This window comes from Rhipicephalus microplus, chromosome 3 (genome assembly GCF_043290135.1).
Source record: "Rhipicephalus microplus isolate Deutch F79 chromosome 3, USDA_Rmic, whole genome shotgun sequence".
Lineage (NCBI taxonomy): Eukaryota > Metazoa > Arthropoda > Arachnida > Ixodida > Ixodidae > Rhipicephalus > Rhipicephalus microplus.
Genome location: NC_134702.1, coordinates 101,443,987 through 101,452,881, shown reverse-complemented (window position 1 = coordinate 101,452,881; position 8,895 = coordinate 101,443,987).

Below are 8,895 nucleotides of genomic sequence, written 5' to 3'. Positions count from 1 at the left end.
AGTGCGAAACTGCTATGTTGTGATATTCTCGTTAAAGCGCATGAAAGCATCGTGAAACCTTAAAGAACGATGTCATTTAGCGAGATACAGCGTTCTGTACTGCAATAAGTTGGTGAAAAACTGTGAGGTTATGCAAATATCCTAATTGTGAACGAAACAGTGTAATAGAGCGTTTTTTAATACAAGTGCGAATATTAGGTTAGGTTAAGATATGAACCGTCGTAAAACCGCATTAATCAATGTCACTTAGTGAGATGCAGTGTTTTTCACCATTACAAGTCGGGAACTGCGATATCTAATGTGAAAGCGCTTGCAAACGTCGTTAGGTCAGGTTAGGTTAGGTTAGGTTAGGTTAGGTTAGGTTAGGTTAGGTTACGTTAGGATAGGTTAGGTTAGGTTAGGTTTGGTTAGGTTAGGTTAGGTTAGGTTAGGGTATGTTAGGTTAGGTTAGGTTAGGTTGGTTTAGGTAAGGTTAGGTTAGGTTAAGATATGAACCGCGCTAAAACCGCATTAAACAATGTCACTTAGTGAGATGCTGTGTTTTTCACCATTACAAGTCGGGAACTGCGATATCTAATGTGAAAGCGCATGAAACCGTCGTAATCTTGTAGAAAACATTGTAAAGTAGCGAATAAAACGTTTTCTAACGATAGAAGTGCGAAGGTTATGTTAGGTTGAGTTATGTTAGTTTAAGCTAGGTAGCGTCGTGAAACCACCAAAAACGACGTCATCTAACGAGATAGTGTTGTTTTATTGCGAGTACGAAACTGCGATAGGTAAAATGTTGTGAAAGCACACAAAACGGCATGAACAAGCCAAATACTGCGTGTTGTACCGTTACAAGTGCGAAAGTGCTATGTTGTGACATTCTCGCTAAAGCGCATGCAAGTATCGTGAAACCTTAAAGAACGATGTCATTTAGCGAGATACAGCGTTCTGTACTGTAATAAGTTGGTGAGAAACTGTGAGGTCAAGCAAATATCGTAATTGTGAACGAAACAGTGTAATTGAGCGTCTTTAGATACAAGTGCGAATGTTAGGTTAGGTTGACATATGAACCGTCGTAAAACCGCATTAAACAATGTCACTTAGTGAGATATAGTGTTTTTCAACATTACAAGTCGGGAACTACGATATCTAATGTGAAAGCGCATGAAACCGTCGTAATCTTGTAGAAAACATTGTAGAGTGGCGAGTAAAACGTTTTCTAACGATAGAAGTGCGAAGGTTAGGTTAGGTTAGGTTAGTTTAAGCTAGGTAGCGTCGTGAAACTACCAAAAACGACGTCATCTAACGAGATAGTGTTGTTTTATAGCGAGTATTAAACTGCGATAGGTGAAATGTTGTGAAAGCACACAAAACGGCATGAACAAGCCAAATACTCCGTGTTCTACCGTTACAAGTGCGAAACTGCTATATTGTGATATTCTCGTTAAAGCGCATGCAAGCATCGTGAAACCTTAAAGAACAATGTCATTTAGCGAGATACAGCGTTCTGTACTGCAATAAGTTGGTGAAAAACTGTGAGGTTATGCAAATATCGTAATTGTGAACAAAACAGTGTAATAGAGCGTTTTTAGATACAAGTGCGAATGTTAGGTTAGGTTAAGATATGAACCGTCGTAAAACCGCATTAAACAATGTCAATTACTGAGATGCAGTGTTTTTCACCATTAAAAGTGGGGAACTGCGATATTTAATGTGAAAGCGCTTGCAACCGTCGTTAGGTTAGGTTAGGTTAGGTTAGGTTAGGTTAGGTTAGGTTAGGTTAGATTAGGTTAGGTTGGGTTGAGTTGGGTTAGGTTAGGTTAGGTTAGGTTAGGTTGGGTTAGGTCAGGTTAGGTTAGGTTAGGTTACGTTAGGATAGGTTAGGTTACGTTAGGTTAGGTTAGGTTACGTTAGGTTAGGTTAGGTTAGGTAAGGATAATTTGGTTAGGTTAGGTAAGGTTAGGTTAGGTTAGGTTAGGTTAGGTTGGGTTGGGTGTTGTTGGGTTGGGTTGGGTTCGGTTAGGTTGGGTTAGGTTAGGTTAGGTTAGGTTACGTTAGGTTATGTTAGGTTAGGTTAGGTTACGTTAGGTTAGGTGAGGTCAGGTAAGGTTAGGTTACGTTAGAATAGGTTAGGTTAGGTTACGTTAGGTTAGGTTAAGTTAGGTTAAGTTAGGTTAGGTTAGGTTAGGTTAGGTTAGGTTAGGTTGGGTTGGGTTGGGTTAGGTTGGGTTAGGTTAGGTTAGGTTAGGTTGGGTTAGGTTAGTTTAGGTTAGGTTAGGTTAGGTTGGGTTGGGTTGGGTTAGGTTAGGTTAGGTTAGGTAAGGTTAGGTTAGGTTAGGTTAGGTTAGGTTAAGGTATGAACCGTTGTAAAACCGCATTAAACAATGTCACTTAGTGAGATGCAGTGTTTTTCACCTTTACAAGTTGGGAACTGTGATATCTAATGTGAAAGCGCTTGAAACCGTCGTAATGTTGTAGAAAGCAATGTAAAGTAGCGAGTAAAACGTTTTCTAACGATAGAAGTGCGAAGGTCATGTTAGGTTGAGTTATGTTAGTTTAAGCTAGGTAGCGTCGTGAAACTACCAAAAACAACGTCATCTAACGAGATAGTGTTGTTTTATTGCGAGTACGAAACTGCGATAGATAAAATGTTGTGAAAGCACACAAAATGGCATGAACAAGCCAAATACTGCGTGTTGTACCGTTACAAGTGCGAAACTGCTATGTTGTGACATTCTCGGTAAAGCACATGCAAGTATCGTGAAACCTTAAAGAACGATGTCATTTAGCGAGATACAGCGTTCTGTACTGTAATAAGTTGGTGAGAAACTGTGAGGTCAAGCAAATATCGTAATTGTGAACGAAACAGTGTAATTGATCGTCTTTAGATACAAGTGCGAATGTTAGGTTAGGTTGACATATGAACCGTCGTAAAACCGCATTAAACAATGTCACTTAGTGAGATATAGTGTTTTTCAACATTACAAGTCGGGAACTACGATATCTAATGTGAAAGCGCATGAAACCGTCGTAATCTTGTAGAAAACATTGTAGAGTGGCGAGTAAAACGTTTTCTAACGATAGAAGTGCGAAGGTTAGGTTAGGTTAGGTTAGTTTAAGCTAGGTAGCGTCGTGAAACTACCAAAAACGACGTCATATAACAAGATAGTGTTGTTTTATAGCGAGTAGTAAACTGCGATAGGTGAAATGTTGTGAAAGCACACAAAACGGCATGAACAAGCCAAATACTGCGTGTTCTACTGTTACAAGTGCGAAACTGCTATATTGTGATATTCTCGTTAAAGCGCATGCAAACATCGTGAAACCTTAAAGAACAATGTCATTTAGCGAGATACAGCGTTCTGTACTGCAATAAGTTGGTGACAAACTGTGAGGTTATGCAAATATCGTAATTGTGAACAAAACAGTGTAATAGAGCGTTTTTAGATACAAGTGCGAATGTTAGGTTAGGTTAAGATATGAACCGTCGTAAAACCGCATTAAACAATGTCAATTACTGAGATGCAGTGTTTTTCACCATTAAAAGTGGGGAACTGCGATATTTAATGTGAAAGCGCTTGCAACCGTCGTTAGGTTAGGTTAGGTTATGTTAGGTTAGGTTAGGTTAGGTTTGGTTAGGTTAGGTTAGGTTAGGTTAGATTAGGTTAGGTTGGGTTGAGTTGGGTTAGGTTAGGTTAGGTTAGGTTAGGTTGGGTTAGGTCAGGTTAGGTTAGGTTAGGTTACGTTAGGTTAGGTTAGGTTACGTTAGGTTAGGTTAGGTTACGTTAGGTTAGGTTAGGTTAGGTAAGGATAATTTGGTTAGGTTAGGTAAGGTTAGGTTAGGTTAGGTTAGGTTGGGTTGGGTGTTGTTGGGTTGGGTTGGGTTGGGTTAGGTTGGGTTAGGTTAGGTTAGGTTACGTTAGGTTAGGTTAGGTTAGGTTACGTTAGGTTATGTTAGGTTAGGTTAGGTTACGTTAGGTTAGGTTAGGTCAGGTAAGGTTAGGTTACGTTAGAATAGGTTAGGTTAGGTTACGTTAGGTTAGGTTAAGTTAGGTTAGGTTAGGTTAGGTTAGGTTAGGTTGGGTTGGGTTGGGTTAGGTTGGGTTAGGTTAGGTTAGGTTAGGTTGGGTTAGGTTAGTTTAGGTTAGGTTAGGTTAGGTTGGGTTGGGTTGGGTTAGGTTAGGTTAGGTTAGGTAAGGTTAGGTTAGGTTAGGTTAGGTTAGGTTAAGGTATGAACCGTTGTAAAACCGCATTAAACAATGTCACTTAGTGAGATGCAGTGTTTTCATCTTTACAAGTTGGGAACTGTGATATCTAATGTGAAAGCGCTTGAAACCGTCGTAATGTTGTAGAAAGCAATGTAAAGTAGCGAGTAAAACGTTTTCTAACGATAGAAGTGCGAAGGTCATGTTAGGTTGAGTTATGTTAGTTTAAGCTAGGTAGCGTCGTGAAACAACCAAAAACAACGTCATCTAACGAGATAGTGTTGTTTTATTGCGAGTACGAAACTGCGATAGGTGAAATGTTGTGAAAGCACACAAAACGGCATGAACAAGCCAAATACTGCGTGTTGTACCGTTACAAGTGCGAAACTGCTATGTTGTGACATTCTCGGTAAAGCGCATGCAAGTATCTTGAAACCTTAAAGAACGATGTTGTTTAGCGAGATACAGCGTTCTGTACTGTAATAAGTTGGTGAGAAACTGTGAGGTCTAGCAAATATCGTAATTGTGAACGAAACAGTGTAATTGAGCGTCTTTAGATACAAGTGCGAATGTTAGGTTAGGTTGACATATCAACCGTCGTAAAACCGCATTAAACAATGTCACTTAGTGAGATGTAGTGTTTTTCAACATTACAAGTCGGGAACTACGATATCTAATGTGAAAGCGCATGAAACCGTCGTAATCTTGTAGAAAACATTGTAAAGTGGCGAGTAAAACGTTTTCTAACGATAGAAGTGCGAAGGTTAGGTTAGGTTAGGTTAGGTTAGTTTAAGCTAGGTAGCGTCGTGAAACTACCAAAAACGACGTCATCTAACGAGATAGTGTTGTTTTATAGCGAGTATTAAACTGCGATAGGTGAAATGTTGTGAAAGCACACAAAACGGCATGAACAAGCCAAATACTGCGTGTTCTACCGTTACAAGTGCGAAACTGCTATATTGTGATATTCTCGTTAAAGCGCATGCAAGCATCGTGAAACCTTAAAGAACAATGTCATTTAGCGAGATACAGCGTTCTGTACTGCAATAAGTTGGTGAAAAACTGTGAGGTTATGCAAGTATCGTAATTGTGAACAAAACAGTGTAATAGAGCGTTTTTAGATACAAGTGCGAATGTTAGGTTAGGTTAAGATATGAACCGTCGTAAAACCGCATTAAACAATGTCAATTACTGAGATGCAGTGTTTTTCACCATTAAAAGTGGGGAACTGCGATATTTAATGTGAAAGCGCTTGCAACCGTCGTTAGGTTAGGTTAGGTTAGGTTAGGTTAGGTTAGGTTAGGTTTGGTTAGGTTAGGTTAGGTTAGGTTAGATTAGGTTAGGTTGGGTTGAGTTGGGTTAGGTTAGGTTAGGTTAGGTTAGGTTGGGTTAGGTTAGGTTAGGTTAGGTTAGGTTACGTTAGGTTAGGTTACGTTAGGTTAGGTTAGGTTAGGTTACGTTAGGTTAGGTTAGGTTAGGTAAGGATAATTTGGTTAGGTTAGGTAAGGTAAGGTAAGGTTAGGTTAGGTTGGGTTGGGTGTTGTTGGGTTGGGTTGGGTTGGGTTAGGTTGGGTTAGGTTAGGTTAGGTTACGTTAGGTTAGGTTAGGTTAGGTTACGTTAGGTTATGTTAGGTTAGGTTAGGTAACGTTAGGTTAGGTTAGGTCAGGTAAGGTTAGGTTACGTTAGAATAGGTTAGGTTAGGTTAGGTTACGTTAGGTTAGGTTAAGTTAGGTTAGGTTAGGTTTGGTTAGCTTAGGTTAGGTTAGCTTAGGTTAGGTTAGGTTGGGTTGGGTTGGGTTAGGTTGGGTTAGGTTAGGTTAGGTTAGGTTAGGTTGGGTTAGGTTAGTTTAGGTTAGGTTAGGTTAGGTTGGTTTGGGTTGAGTTAGGTTAGGTTAGGTTAGGTTAGGTAAGGTTAGGTTAGGTTAGGTTAGGTTACGTTAGGTTAAGGTATGAACCGTCGTAAAACCGCATTAAACAATGTCACTTAGTGAGATGCAGTGTTTTTCACCTTTACAAGTTGGGAACTGTGATATCTAATGTGAAAGCGCTTGAAACCGTCATAATGTTGTAGAAAGCAATGTAAAGTAGCGAGTAAAACGTTTTCTAACGATAGAAGTGCGAAGGTTATGTTAGGTTGAGTTATGTTAGTTTAAGCTAGGTAGCGTCGTGCAACTACCAAAAACAACGTCATCTAACGAGATAGTGTTGTTTTATTGCGAGTACGAAACTGCGATAGGTGAAATGTTGTGAAAGCACACAAAACGGCATGAACAAGCCAAATACTGCGTGTTGTACCGTTACAAGTGCGAAACTGCTATATTGTGATATTCTCGTTAAAGCGCATGCAAGCATCGTGAAACCTTAAAGAACGATGTCATTTAGCGAGATACAGCGTTCTGTACTGCAATAAGTTGGTGAAAAACTGTGAGGTTATGCAAATATCGTAATTGTGAACGAAACAGTGTGATAGAGCGTTTTTCAATACAAGTACGAATGTTAGGTTAGGTTAAGATATGAACCGTCGTAAAACCGCATTAAACAATGTCACTTAGTGAGATGCAGTGTTTTTCACCTTTACAAGTTGGGAACTGCGATATCTAATGTGAAAGCGCATGAAACCGTCGTAATCTTGTAGAAAACATTGTAAAATTGCGAGTAAAACGTTTTCTAACGATAGAAGTGCGAAGGTTATGTTAGGTTGAGTTATGTTAGTTTAAGCTAGGTAGCGTCGTGAAACCACCAAAAACGACGTCATCTAACGAGATAGTGTTGTTTTATTGCGAGTACGAAACTGCGATAGGTAAAATGTTGTGAAAGCACACAAAACGGCATGAACAAGCCAAATACTGCGTGTTGTACCGTTACAAGTGCGAAACTGCTATGTTGTGACATTCTCGGTAAAGCGCATGCAAGTATCGTGAAACCTTAAAGAACGATGTCATTTAGCGAGATACAGCGTTCTGTACTGTAATAAGTTGGTGAGAAACTGTGAGGTCAAGCAAATATCGTAATTGTGAACGAAACAGTGTAATTGAGCGTATTTAGATACAAGTGCGAATGTTAGGTTATGTTGAGATATCAACCGTCGTAAAACCGCATTAAACAATGTCACTTAGTGAGATGTAGTGTTTTTCAACATTACAAGTCGGGAACTACGATATCTAATGTGAAAGCGCATGAAACCGTCGTAATCTTCTAGAAAACCTTGTAATGTTGCGAGTAAAACGTTTTCTAACGATAGAAGTGCGAAGGTTAGCTTGAGTTATGTTAGTTTAAGCTATATAGCGTCGTGAGACCACCAAAAAGGACGTCATCTAACGAGATAGTGTTGTTTTATTGCATGTACGAAACTGCAATAGGTGAAATGTTGTGAATGTACACAAAACGACTTGAACAAGCCAGATACTGCGTGTTGTACCGTTACAAGTGCGAAACTGCTATGTTGTGATATTCTCGTTAAAGCGCATGAAAGCATCGTGAAACCTTAAAGAACGATGTCATTTAGCGAGATACAGCGTTCTGTACTGCAATAAGTTGGTGAAAAACTGTGAGGTTATGCAAATATCCTAATTGTGAACGAAACAGTGTAATAGAGCGTTTTTAATACAAGTGCGAATGTTAGGTTAGGTTAAGATATGAACCGTCGTAAAACCGCATTAATCAATGTCACTTAGTGAGATGCAGTGTTTTTCACCATTACAAGTCGGGAACTGCGATATCTAATGTGAAAGCGCTTGCAAACGTCGTTAGGTTAGGTTAGGTTAGGTTAGGTTACGTTAGGTTAGGTTTGGTTAGGTTAGGTTAGGTTAGGTTATGTTGGGTTAGGTTAGGTTAGGTTACGTTAGGTTAAGGTATGAACCGTCGTAAAACCGCAATAAACAATGTCACTTAGTGAGATGCAGTGTTTTTCACCTTTACAAGTCGGGAACTGCGATATCTAATGTGAAAGCGCTTGAAACCGTCGTAATGTTGTAGAAAGCAATGTAAAGTAGCGAGTAAAACGTTTTCTAACGATAGAAGTGCGAAGGTTATGTTAGGTTGAGTTATGTTAGTTTAAGCTAGGTAGCGTCGTGAAACCACCAAAAACGACGTCATCTAACGAGATAGTGTTGTTTTATTGCGAGTACGAAACTGCGATAGGTAAAATGTTGTGAAAGCACACAAAACGGCATGAACAAGCCAAATACTGCGTGTTGTACCGTTACAAGTGCGAAAGTGCTATGTTTTGACATTCTCGCTAAAGCGCATGCAAGTATCGTGAAACCTTAAAGAACAATGTCATTTAGCGAGATACAGCGTTCTGTACTGTAATAAGTTGGTGAGAAACTGTGAGGTCAAGCAAATATCGTAATTGTGAACGAAACAGTGTAATTGAGCGTCTTTAGATACAAGTGCGAATGTTAGGTTAGGTTGACATATGAACCGTCGTAAAACCGCATTAAACAATGTCACTTAGTGAGATATAGTGTTTTTCAACATTACAAGTCGGGAACTACGATATCTAATGTGAAAGCGCATGAAACCGCCGTAATCTTGTAGAAAACATTGTAAAGTGGCGAGTAAAACGTTTTCTAACGATAGAAGTGCGAAGGTTAGGTTAGGTTAGGTTAGTTTAAGCTAGGTAGCGTCGTGAAACTACCAAAAACGACGTCATCTAACGAGATAGTGTTGTTTTATAGCGAGTATTAAACTGCGATAGGT